This window comes from Symphalangus syndactylus, chromosome 17, assembly GCF_028878055.3.
Source record: "Symphalangus syndactylus isolate Jambi chromosome 17, NHGRI_mSymSyn1-v2.1_pri, whole genome shotgun sequence".
NCBI lineage: Eukaryota > Metazoa > Chordata > Mammalia > Primates > Hylobatidae > Symphalangus > Symphalangus syndactylus.
Window position 1 is genome coordinate 85,762,441 of NC_072439.2, and position 13,509 is coordinate 85,775,949.

The 13,509-nt window shown below is 42.5% G+C and overlaps 1 pseudogene; it reads right to left on the reverse strand.

Moving 5' to 3' along the window:
• Positions 1-7,284: 7,284 nt before the first annotated feature.
• On the reverse strand, positions 7,285-10,025 carry LOC129457571 (putative elongation factor 1-alpha-like 3; annotated as a pseudogene).
• Between the last annotated feature and the right edge of the window lie 3,484 nt (positions 10,026-13,509).

Below are 13,509 nucleotides of genomic sequence, written 5' to 3' on the forward strand. Positions count from 1 at the left end.
GTTGTGGCAGATACGATTGCTTTCTCATGGTTCGACCCTGCAGTCTGCGCAGATACCGCCTTTCTCACCTTAACACCAACTGCCCATCAATGTCGCGCTGCCTGATCTCTAGATAATAAAATGCCAGGATCACAGTCTTAGAAGTGGCAAGAGCCTTAGAAATGGTGTGCTAACTCATCCTCTTCTTTTTATAAATGAAACTGAGGTTCCCAGAAAGATTGATCCCTGTATTTCTCTGTTTCATCGGTAGCTTCAGCATCATTAAATAAAAGCCACTGTTGAGTTCTTCCCTACGCTGTATCCGATGCTTTACATACAATTCTTGTTTCCTTTGATCTCCATTACAGCCCTATGAGTGGGTATTATGAGAATTTTTTCTTTTTTTTTAAGGAATCTGGCTCTGTTGCCCAGGCTGGAGTGCAATGGCGCGATCTCGGCTCACTGCAGCGTCCGCCTCCCCGGTTCAAGCAGTTCTCCTTGCCTCAGCCTCCCGAGTAGCTGGGATTACAGGCGTCCGCCACCACGCCCGGCTAATTTTCGTATTTTTTTTAGTAGAGACAGGGTTTGGCCATATTGGCCAGGCTGGTCTCGAACTCCCGACCTCAGGTAATCTGCCCGCCTCGGCTTCCCAAAGTGCTGGGATTACAGGCGCGAGCCACCGCACCTGGCCGTATTTTTTTTTTTTTTAAGTCAAAGATTAAAAAAGAAGAAGAAGGAGAAGGAGAAGAAAAAGAAGAGGAAGAAGGAGAAGGTAAAGTGACTTGTCCATCTTTATAACAACTAGCTAGTTAGCTAGTGTGAAGACACTACTGTATCATAAAGCAGCGTATTCTTGCACACGGATTGATAGACCAATGCAATAGAATAAAGAGCCCCCAAACAGACTGGTGCGTACATGTAACTTGATCTGTGACAGAAAACCTTACGAATCCGTGGGGAAAGCAAGAAGAGTCAGTAAATAGTACTGGAACAATTGGTTATACATATGAAAAAACAATCAGGGATTACTGCTTCATACCACACAGAAAAAACCCATTTCAGGTAAATCAAACGCTTAAATGTGAAAGGGAAAACTTAAAAACTTTTAGAAGAAGACAGGAAATATCTTTATGAACTTGGGAGTAGGAAAGAACTTTTTAAACAAGAAACAAAAAATGAAGAAAGATTGATAATTTTTGCCATATTAAAAGATGGCATAAATTGAAAAGATAAACCACAAGTTATAACTGACAAAGTTTTTGAATAAAAAATATTCAAAATAATTTCTAAGTTCAGTAAGAAACGGCAGATAACCCAATAGGAAAATAGGTAAATGACATGAACAGACAGCTCACAGAATAGGAAACTTGAGCAGCCACTCAAATATGAAAAGACACGCAATCTCATTAATAATCAGGGAAATTGAATTTTTTTTTTTTTTTTTTTTTTTTTTTTTGAGACAGAGTCTTTCTCTGTCCCTCAGGTTGGGGTGCAGTGGTGCCACCTCAGCTCACTGCAACCTCTGCCTCCAGAGTTCAAGTAATTCTCCTGCCTCAGCCTCTGGAGTAGCTGGGACTACAGACACCTGCCACCACACCCAGCTAATTTTTGTATTTTTCGTAGAGACAGGGTTTCACCATATTGGCCAGGCTGGTCTTGAACTCCTGACCTTGTGACCCACCCACCTCGGCCCTCCAAAGTGCTGGGATTACAGGCGTGAGACAATGCACCTGGCCCGGAAATGTAAATTAAAATAGTAATGAGATACCACCTCACCAAAGATTCTAGTACCTTCCAACAATGCCTAAAACACTGTAACACCCAAAACTGCAGATCTGATATCATCATATTTTTTAAAAAGCTTCTAAATCCCCCTGAAATACTTCATATATGTTGATTATAGTTTGTTTTTTATTAAAAAAGAATAGATGAACACCAGACAGCCCTGGTGGCAGGCTTCAATACACTGTAGTACTGTCTTGGTCTGTCCAAGTATAGTCTGAGTGAAAGAATTATACTTACAAAATTACCCCCTCAAAATGTGTTTGTGTTGTGAACTGTTTAGAGGGGTGATACTTCCCAACCCTCAGGCAAGGGGGCTAGAGAATCTATGTTGCAGTGTAGAATTGTGTGTCCTTTCCTTTTCTTTTCTGTTCTTTTCTTTCTTTTCTTTTTTTTAGATCTTGGCTCACTGTAACCTCCATCTCCAGGGTTCAAGTGATTCTGATTCTCCTGCCTTAGCCTCCAGAGCAGCTGGGATCACAGGTGTGTTCCACCACACCTGGCTAATTTTTGTATTTTTAGTAGAGACGGGGTTTCACCATATTGTCCAGGCTGGTCTTGAACTCCTGAGCTCAAGTGATCGGCCTGCCTCAGCCTCCCAAAGTGCTGGGATTACAGGCGTGAGCCACCGCGCCCGGCCAGAATTGTGGGTATTTCTAAATAATATTTATGTTGTGTAATGTACTAAACATATTCATTAAATATTTGGTGGAGATGCAATGGAGCTAAAACAAGCACGTTTCCAGCCCTCATGGGGCTTAGACTCCCAAATAAACACTAATCAAAATTTAAATGATAATTGTAGTAAGTGCAAGGAAAGGAGGTGTGTGTTTCATCTGAAGAAAGTAGGAGTGTGTGAAGTGAAGACAGCGGAAGTGGGCAGCAGAGACAGCAGTTGAAGCAGAGGAAACAACGAAGACCAGGTGGTGGTAGAAGGAAGGGAGCATCTCCAAACATGTAGATCTTGTTACAGGTCTTCAGGAGCAAAAGGCAACCACTGAAAAGTTTTAAAAGGGTGAATATGTCAGGAGTTGAGAAATTAAATTTACATTTTGGGGCCGGGCGTGATAGCCCACAGCCTGTAATCCCAGCACTTTGGGAGGCTGAGGTGGGTGGATCACCTGAGGTCAGGAGTTCGAGATCAACCTGGCCAACATGGTGAAACCCCATCTCTACTAAAAATACAAAAATTAGCTGGGCATGGTGGCACACACCTGTCATCCCAGCTGCTCGGGAAGCTGAGGCACAAGAATCCCTTGAACCCAGGAGGCAGAGGTTGCAGTGAACTGAGATCTGGCCACTGCACTCCAGCCTGGGTGACAGAGCAAGACTCAGTCTCGAAAAACAAATAAACAAACAAAAAAACAGAAAAAAAAATGTATCTTTTGGAAACTGCACTGTGGCTGGCAGATTGGAGAAAGAATTTGAGACCACTAGAATGAGAGAGAAGAGGCCACCTAGGAGTGACTGTTGTTATGTAGGAAAGAGATCATGGTGGCTTGGATTCAGGTTGTGATGGAAAAGATGGAGAGAAAAAGATGAACTCGAGAAATTTTTTTTTTTTTTTTTTTTTTGAGATGGAGTTTCACTCTTGTTGCCCAGGCTGGAGTGCAATGGCACAATCTTGGCTCACTGTAACCTCTGCCTCCCAGGTTCAAGCAATTCTCCTGCCTCGGCCTCCCGAGTAGCTGGGATTACAGGCATGCGCCACCACGCCCGGCCAATTTTGTATTTTTAGTAGAGACAGGGTTTCTCCATGTTGGTCAGGCTGGTCTCGAACTCCCAACCTCAGGTGATCCGCCCACCTCGGCCTCCCAAAGTGCTGGGATTACAGGCATGAGCCACCATGCCCGGCCGAACTCGAGAAATTTAAGAGGTAAAATCAACAGAACATGTGGATGGATTAGATACAGGGCAATGAGAAAGAAATGTCAAGGGTAACACGTAGGTGGTTGTGGAACTGGATAGATGGTGGTCCATTCATTGGCAGAAGTGCTCTACTGCGATAGCCTGACACCCTCCTCTACCTAGCTTGTCTAGAGCTAATGTCACGTGCTAACAGTCACCCCATATCTGCTATGGTACTCATGTTGAATTCTTCTAACAGTTATCAAGACAGAACTCCCTTTGCAGTTCAATTTTTCAATGAAAGGCATTTTCATGGAATAAGACCTTTTTTAAAGTTAGTTAATACATCAAGTTTTAGATTTGTTTTTTATTTTGTTTGTTTGTTTGTTTCTTGAGACGTTGTTTTGTTCTTGTTACCCAGGCTGGAGTGCAATGGCGCAGTCTCGGCTCACTGCAACCTCCGCCTCCCAGGTTCAAATGATTCTCCTGCCTCAGCCTCCCGAGTAGCTGGGATTACAGGCGCCCACCACCATGCCCAGCTAATTTTTGTAGTTTAGTAGAGACGGAGTTTCACCGTGTCGGTCAGGCTGGTTTCAAACTCGTAACCTCAGGCGATCCGCCTGCCTCGGCCGCCCAAAGTGCTGGGATTTACAGACATGAACCACTGTGCCCAACCTAAGTTTTATATTTGACATCATGGAAACCATGTAGTGTGAAAGAATAATGCACTCTTTAATGGCCTCGGGCAAATTAGAAGACAAGAGAATTTAAGTTTTAAATAATGCCAGATGAAAGCCAGATGACATGACAGCATGTTATACAGCCAAAGGGTTCACATATTTTCATAGAGAAGCCAAGTCTTCCTAAAGTTCACAGAAGCATAGGCATGTTATGATCAGTCATAATTGCACATTCATCATTATAAAGGAAAGCATTACACATTTCCTTTGCGGTAACAACTTCCCTTGTTATTTCATTGTTACATTACTTCATTAGCAATATGGGTAGTAGTTAGTATGAAAAGTTGCTTTTTAAATTTTTTTTTTTTTTGAGACAGAGTTTCACTCTTGTTGCCCAGGCTGGAGTGCAATGGGGTAATCTTGGCTCACTGCAACCTCCACCTCCCAGGTTCAAGCGATTCTCCTACCTCGGTTTCCCTGGTAGCTGGGATTACAGGTGGATGCCACGACGCCCAGCTAATTTTTGTATTTTTAGTAGAGATGATGTTTCACCATGTTGGCCAGGCTGGTTTCGAACTCCTGACCTCAGGACATCTGCCTGCCTCGGCCTCCCAAAGTGCTAGGATTACAGACGTGAGCCACCGTGCCTGGCCTGTTTTAAAAATTTTTTGAAGTACTGTTACATTGAGATGCATTATCAGATTCATTGGCCCAACAATAACAGATAGGTGTTCAAAAACTAGCTCCTTGTTAAAAACAGGAAAGAAATTGACAGCAATTATCTAATTTTAGCAAAACAATATTTGTAAATTAATTTTAACTTTATAGTGCTATAAGAACTATAAGCATAATGACTTTGCACACAGCTTTATGAGTGGATTTAAGTAATATTATAATGTAAATAAGAAGTCAACATCAGGGGTTTGAGAGAATTGTTTCTCTTAAAAGGGGTCTGAGCCTTATTTGAGTTAGGGAAACACTGGGCTATAAAATAAAACCAAACCTTGGCTGGGTATGCAAGGTCTTCCATGATCTGGCCCTCAAAATACCACTGCCTCATCTCCTGCCACTCTCCTAGTCAAACCTGAGGTCCTGCCAACACTGTATTTTTCATGTTCTTACTCTAGCTGTTCCCTCTCCCCAGAACACCCTTCGAAATCTACTCAACTAAATACATCACAGCCCATAGGCAGGTCTTGGGATTTTAATCCTCCCAGATGACAATTAGATACTTACTTACTCAACGGAATAAAATGGTACAATATGTCTAACATCTCATGAGGAGATGTATATGGAGAATTCTCCCACATTGTATTGTGAAGAATGGACTGAGCACCTGTCAGGTCACTACCTGGGAATCAAGAGGATCCCTCTTGATTCCTCTAAGCCGGAGAAGCAGGACCAATAGTCCAGAAAAAACGGAGCCTTCTGCAAAAAACAGGACTTGTCAGACAGAATGGTCAATCCCAGTCATTCCCCAATACTTCTCTTAAGCGTTTTGCTTGATAAATATGGACTTTTGACCAGAAGAAGAGATAAACAACTTAGGTGTAAAGGTTGTTATCGCTTGTGATCCCTCCCTCCTTCCCTCTCTCCCTCTGTTTCTTTCTCTCTTTCTTTCTTGAGGCAGAGTCTCACCCTATCACCTAGGCTGGAGTGCAGTGACATGATCTCGGCTCACGGCAACCTCTGCCTCCTGAGTTCAAGTGATTCTCCTGCCTCAGCCTCTGGAGTAGCTGGGATTACATGCATGCACCACCACGCCTGACTAATTTTTGTATTTTTAGTAGAGACAGGGGTTTTGCCATATTGGCCAAGCTGGTCTTGAACTCCTGAGCTCATGTGATCCACCCACTTCGGCCTCCCAAAGTGCTGGGATTACAGGCGAAAGCCACCACACCTGGCAGGCTGCAGTTTCTTTCAATCAAAACAATTCAATTGTTGAGACCCTGAGGAAAAAATGTGTATACTTAAAACAGAAATTGTATACTATACTTTATTGATTATAGGAGACCACCAGTGAGAAAAAATCAGCATTGCTTTTCAGCAACGAAAGTTGCCGTATAGGTGTATTTGGTAAGTCGTGATACCAAAGCATCTTTTTAAACTTTCATCCTAATATTAGATCTAGGTAGATGGCATGTGGCCTGCAGCTGTCAGGACATTGATCTAAAGGAAAAGGGAAAAAAAGATTCCTCCTTGAGTCAAGGTTTAAATTGCTCAAGGATTCAGGGATTAAAATTTATGTCTATTTTACTTTCTACTTGCTTGCAGCTTATAGTTCTTAACAATCTTTAGGTTTTAAAATACTTATCAAGTTTTTAAAAATTTCATTTATTTGTATATATGCTATTTGCATTTTATATTCTATCTGTAGCACATTTGAGACAATTTTTTCAAGTTTTTTTCTAGATTCCTATTTACTTAAAACAGTATTTCCACAAAATAATCCATGAAATACTAGCCCTGCAAGATACTCTGAAAAAAAGAGAGAATTTCCAAAATCAACTAAGTTTGGAAAATTGTGTATATCATAGTCAAAAGTGACATTAATATATTAGCTAGGCCAAGTGCAGTGGCTCATGCCTGTAATTTCAGCATTTTGGGGAGGCTGAGGCAAGAGGATCTCTAGGAGCCCAGGAGTTTAAGACCAGCCTGGGCAATGTAGTGAGACTCCATGTCTAAATATATATATATATATATATATATATAATAAATATATCATATATAATATATATTTATATTTTTATATATTTATATGTATATATTTAAAATATATTTATATATTAAATATATAAATATATTTTAAATATATACATATAAATATATATTATGTATAATATATAAAATATATTTATAATATAAGCTAAATACTCTGAGAAATCCTGCAACAATGAAATCTGGTTAGTCTTGTTTAGTTCAGCATTTCTTAGACTTATTTAAACATTTTATCAGTCCATTTTCATACTGCTATGAAGAAATACCTGAGACTGGGTAACTTATAAAGAAAAAAGAGGTTTAATGGATTCAGTTCCACATGGCTGGGGAGGCCTCACAATCATGGTGGAAGGCAAAGGAAGGACAAAGTCACGTCTTACATGGTGGCAGGCAAGAGAGCATGTGCAGGGGACCTGCCCTTTTTTAAGCCATCAGATCTCGTGAGACTTCTTCACTATCAGGAGAACAGCGTGGGAAAAACCCGCCCCCATGATTCAATTATCTCCCACCAGGTCCCTCCCATGACACGTGGGGATTATGGGAGCTACAATTCAAGATGAGATTTGGTTGGGGACACAGCCAAACCATATCAAACATGAAATAACAAAAATAATATTTTAGAAAGAGCATTTAACACCCTCTGGAATTAGTGTTTTACAGAAAATGCTTTGACAGATGCTTATCTAAAGTCACTTTTTAGACCAGGTGCGGTGGCTCACACCTGTAATCCCAGCACTTTGGAGCCCGAGGTGGGTGGATCACCTGAGGTCAAGAGTTTGAGACCAGCCTGACCAATATGGTGAAATCCCGTTGCCACTAAAAATACAAAAAATGAGCCAGGCATGGTGGTGGGTGCCTGTAATCCCAGCTACTCGGGAGGCTGAGACAGACTTGAAACCAACCTGGAGGTGGAGGTTGCAGTGAGCCGAGACCATGCGACTGCACTACAGCCTGGGCGACGAGTGAAACTCCATCTCAAAAAATAAAATAAAATAGCCACTTTTTTTTTCTCATTAAACTTTGTTTTTTTTTTTTTTTTTTTTTTTGAGACAGAGTCTCGCTGTCGCCCAGGCTGGAGTGCAGTGGCACGATCTCGGCTCACTGCAGGCTCCGTCCCCCGGGGTTCACGCCATTCTCCTGCCTCAGCCTCCCGAGTAGCTGGGACTGCAGGCGCCCGCCACCTCGCTCGGCTAATTTTTTGTATTTTTAGTAGAGACGGAGTTTCACTGTGTTAGCCAGGATGGTCTCGATCTCCTGACCTCGTGATCTGCCCGCCTCTGCCTCCCAAAGTGCTGGGATTACAGGCGTGAGTTAATGGGTCTCAAAATTCTGTGACAGATTTTTGGTCAAGTGTTTCCCTTAAAAAGTACTAATTTTTAAAACTAATAATTTAAAACTGCCACACACAAAAAAATAAAACCAAAGCGGTCCACAAAACATTCTTCTTTCCTTCTGAAGATTTTACGATGCATTGTTATCATTAACCAGTCTTTTACTATTAAACTTAAATGGCCAATCGAAACGAACAGTTCTGAGACTGTTCTTCCATGACTGATTACGAAGACCAGGGTGGCAGGTATTACGGATAACATTCGTTTAGCCTTCTGAGCTTTCTGGGCAGGCTTGGTGACCTTGCCAGCTTCAGCAGCCTTTTTGTCCACTGCTTTGATGACACCCATGGCAACTGTCTATCTCATATCATGAACAGCAAAGCGACCCACAGGTGGATAGTCTGGGAAGCTCTCAACACACATGGGCTTGCCAGGAACCATATCAACGATGGCAGCATCACCAGACTTCAAGAATTTAGGGCCATCTTCCAGTTTCTTACCAGAATGGCGATCAATTTTTTCCTTCTGCACAGGAAACTTGCATGCAATGTGAGCCATGTGGCAATCCAGTACAGGGGCATGGCCAGCGCTGATTTGGCCTGAATGGTTCCGGATAATCACCTGAGCAGTCAAGCCAGCTGCTTCCATTGGTGGGTCGTTTTTGCTGTCAGCAGCAACACTGTCATGACGAACATCCTTGACAAACACATTCTTGACACTGAAGCCCACATTGTCCCCAGGAAGAGCTTCACTCAAAGCTTCATGGTGCATTTTGACAGACTTTACTTCAGTTGTAATGTTGACTGGAGCAAAGGTGACCACCATACCAGGTTTGAGAACGCCAGTCTCCACTCGGCCAACAGGAACAGTACCAATACCACCAATTTTGTAGACATCCTGGAGGAGCAGGCACAAGGGCTTGTCAGTTGGACCAGTTGGTGGTAAGACACAGTCCAGAGCCTCAAGCAGTGTGGTTCCACTGGCATTGCCATCATTACCGGTGACTTTCCATCCCTTGAACCAAGGCGTGTTAGCACTTGGCTCCAGCATATTGTCATCATTCCAACCAGAAATTGGCACAAATGCTACTATGTCGGGGTTGTAGCCAATTTTCTTAATGTAGTGCTGACTTCCTTAACGATTTCCTTGTATCTCTTCTGGCTTTAGGGTGGTTCAGTGTAATCATTTTGTTAACACCAACAATTAGTTGTTTTACACCCAGTGTGTAAGCCAGAAGGGCATGCTCTCCAGTCTGCCCATTCTTGGAGATACCAGCTTCAAATTCACCAACACCAGCAGCAACAATCAGGACAGCACAGTCAGCCTGAGATGTCCCTGTAATCATGTTTTTGATGAAGTCTCTGTGTCCTGGGGCGTCAATGATAGTCACGTAGTACTTGCTAGTCTCAAATTTCCATAAAAGAGATATCAATGGTGATACCACATTCATGCTCAGCTTTCAGTTTATCCAAGACCCAGGCATACTTGAAGGAGCCCTTTCCCATCTCAGCAGCGTCCTTCTTAAATTTTTCAATGGTTCTTTTGTCGATGACACCGCATTTGTAGATCAGATGGCCAGTAGTGGTGGACTTGCCTGAATCTACATGTCCAATGACAATAATGTTGATATGCGTCTTTTCCTTTCCCATTTGGCTTGGTAGTTTTCATGACACCTGTGTTCTAGCGGCAAACCTGTTGCAAAAAAGAGTAATGTCACTTTTTAAAAAAAGAAAAAACAGCAACAACAAACTTCCCAAAGGGGCAGGGATTCTCCAGTGATAAAGAGTGAGGACAGCAGAAGGGTGAATCCTATCAGTATCCAGCTGAGTGAGGCTAAGAGAAAAGGGCCTTATGCTTACAGAAACTGGGGTTGCTGCAGTCAACCCAGACATTTTAAGTTCAGAATATTCCATTTAGGCTGAAGCAACCTGGGCAATCTTAGGCTAGACAGGATAACTGCTACTGCCATTTTTACTGTTATTTCTGCTTCAATTTACTGCTATTAATTGCTGAAGATGGGCAAGGCACTATACATATATTATCTCAAACCACGTAAGACTCCTGCAAGATAGATTTTACCCTCCCAATTTTAGAGATAAGGAAATTGAGTCTGAGAGGGTGACATGATTCTCATAGAAAGGATTTGGTCTTAGACATTTCTTACTGCATTGTGCTACCTCACTCTGTAAACCTTCTTTGAGGTGACTGCTCTCTCTTTGCTCTGTAAGCCACTTACTACTTTCTCTAAAGCCTTCCCTGCCAGAACTAATTCTAGAATAAAACAGGTTAAACCACTGATGACCTTGGCCCAATTAATCTTATCATGTCTGGCTTCCATCATGAACCAATTAATTACATACATTAATCTGATAAGACCTATGATTACCTACACATGGAATGGTATTTTGAAATTACTTCCCAAGGCTATCTAAGAATCACTATTATAAAGACACATGCACGCATGTGTTCACTGCAGCACTATTCACAATAGCAAAGACATGCAATTGACCTAAATGCCCATCAATGATAGACTGGATAAAGAAAATGTGGTACACACACCATGGAATACTATGCAGCCATAAAAAGGAATGAGTTCATGTCCTTTGCAGGACCATGGATGGAGCTGGGGGCCATTATCTTTAGCAAACTAACACAGGAACAGAAAACCAAGTACTGCATGTTCTCACTTATAAGTACCAACTAAATGATGATAACACATGGACACATAGAGGGGAACAACATACACTGAGGCCTATCAGAGGGTGGAGGGTGGGAGGAGGGAGAGGATCATGAAAAATAACTAATGGGTATTAGGCTTAATACCTGGGTGATGAAATCATCTGTACAACAAACCCCCACGACACAAGTTTAACTATATAACAAATCTGCACATGTACCCCTGAACTTAAAAGTTAAAAAAAGAGGCTGGGCGCGATGGCTCATGCCTGTAATCCCAGCACTTTGGGAGGCTGAGATGGGTGGATCATGAGGTCAGGAGATAGAGACCATCCTGGCTAACGTGGTGAAACCCCATCTCTACTAAAAATACAAAAAATTAGCCATGCGTGGTGGTGGGCGCCTGTAGTCCCAGCTACTCGGGAGGCTGAGGCAGGAGAATGGCGTGAACCCGGGAGGCGGAGCTTGCAGTGAGCAGAGATCTCGCCACTGCACTCTACCCTGGGCGACTGAGCAAGACTCCATCTCAAAAAAAAAAAAAAAAAAGTTAAAAAAAAGAATCACACAAGAAATTCTTAACATTGGAAGCCAAAGTCAAACACCTACAGAGGCCAACCAGGTGACATAAATGAGGAGAGCTGCTCAGGAATAAGACAGGAGGGGTGATGGAGGCTGCGGTGATCTAGAGTGAATATGAACCATCCAAAGGGTTTCACCACTTCTGAGCTTTGGCAGATTGTTGTCAAGCAGAAACATGAGCCTCGTGTTGCTAGATCTTATTTTTCAAATGAAGCCAGAAACAGTTTTTATGTGAAATGTCTCAATGTTTAAGTGTTACACAACTAACTTTAAAAAAAGAAAAAACAAAACAAAACACTAGCAGGGCCAAAAATAACATAAACTTTCAGGGTAATAGCTCATGACCTTTTCTTTAAAATCATAAGTCAGCAGCCAGGCACAGTGGCTCATGCATGTAATCCCAGCACTTTGGGAGGCCAAGGCGGGTGGATCACCTAAGTTTGGGAGTTCAAGACCAACCTGACCAACATGGAGAAACCCCATCTCTACTAAAACAAAATACAAAAAATACAAAAAAATTAGCTAGGCGTCAGCCATCCCATTACTGGGTATATACCCAAAGGATTATAAATCATGCTGCTATAAAGACACATGCACATGTATGTTTATTGCGGCATTATTCACAATAGCAAAGACTTGGAACCAACCCAAATGTCCATCAATGATAGACTGGATTAAGAAAATGTGGCACATATACACCATGGAATACTATGCAGCCATAAAAAACGATGAGTTCATGTCCTTTGTAGGGACATGGATGAAGCTGGAAACTATCATTCTGAGCAAACTTGCAAGGACAGAAAACCAAACACCGCATGTTCTCACTCATAGGTGGGAATTGAACAATGAGAACACTTGGACACAGGAAGGGGAACATCACACACTGGGGCCTGTCATGGGGTGGGGGGAGGAGGGAGGGATAGCATTAGGAGATATACCTAATGTAAATGACGAGTTAATGGGTGCAGCACACCAACATGGCACATATATACATATGTAACAAACCTGCACGTTGTGCACATGTACCCTAGAACTTAAAGTATAATAAAAAAAGAAAAAAAATTAGCTGGGCGTTGTGGTGCATGCCTGTAATTCCACCTACTCGGGACACTAAGGCAGGATAATCGCTTGAACCCGGGAGGCAGAGGTTGTGGTTGGCCAAGATCGCGCCATTGCACTCCAGCCTGGGCAACAAGAGAGAAGCTCTGTTTAAAAAAAAAAATCGTAAGTCAGCTTTTATTTAAAAAAAGCATTACCTCTGCCACCACCCCCTACTCCACTAATCACTCCCTTCATTGGGTAGACTTGGGTCCAGATTGCTTTTGAAACACAAAAAAGGCATGGCAAATCAGCTTGGAGAAGAGGAAGCAGAAATATGTCGTCACTGGAGCAGTGCTAATGGCTTCCTCATACTTTAAAGTCTTAACGAAATGTTAAGTCTTGCCAGTTTTAACTATACTGAAGTCATGTTTAAAACCTCGGTGTATGAAGTTGCTTATATTAATAGGGACCCCCCCAGCACGCTTTCTTTTTTGAAAGATGGCTGCAGGGGGCCAGGCGTGGTGGCTCACACTTGTAATTCCAGAACTTGGGGAGGCCAAGGTGGGCAGATCACCTGAGGTCAGGAGTTTGAGGCCAGCCAACCAACATGGTAAAACCTCGTCTCTACTAAAAATACAAAAAATTAGCCAGGCATGGTGGCAGGCGCCTGAAATCACAGCTGCTTAGGAGGCTGAGGCAGGAGAATCTATTGAACCTGGGAGGCAGAGATTGCAGTGAGCCAAGACCGCACCATTGCACTCCAGCCTGGGAGAGAGAGGGAGACTCTGTCTCAAAAAAAAAAAAAAGAAAGGGAGGGAGGGAGGGAGAGAGAGACAGACAGAGAGAGAGAGAGAAAGAAAGAGAAAAGAAAAAAA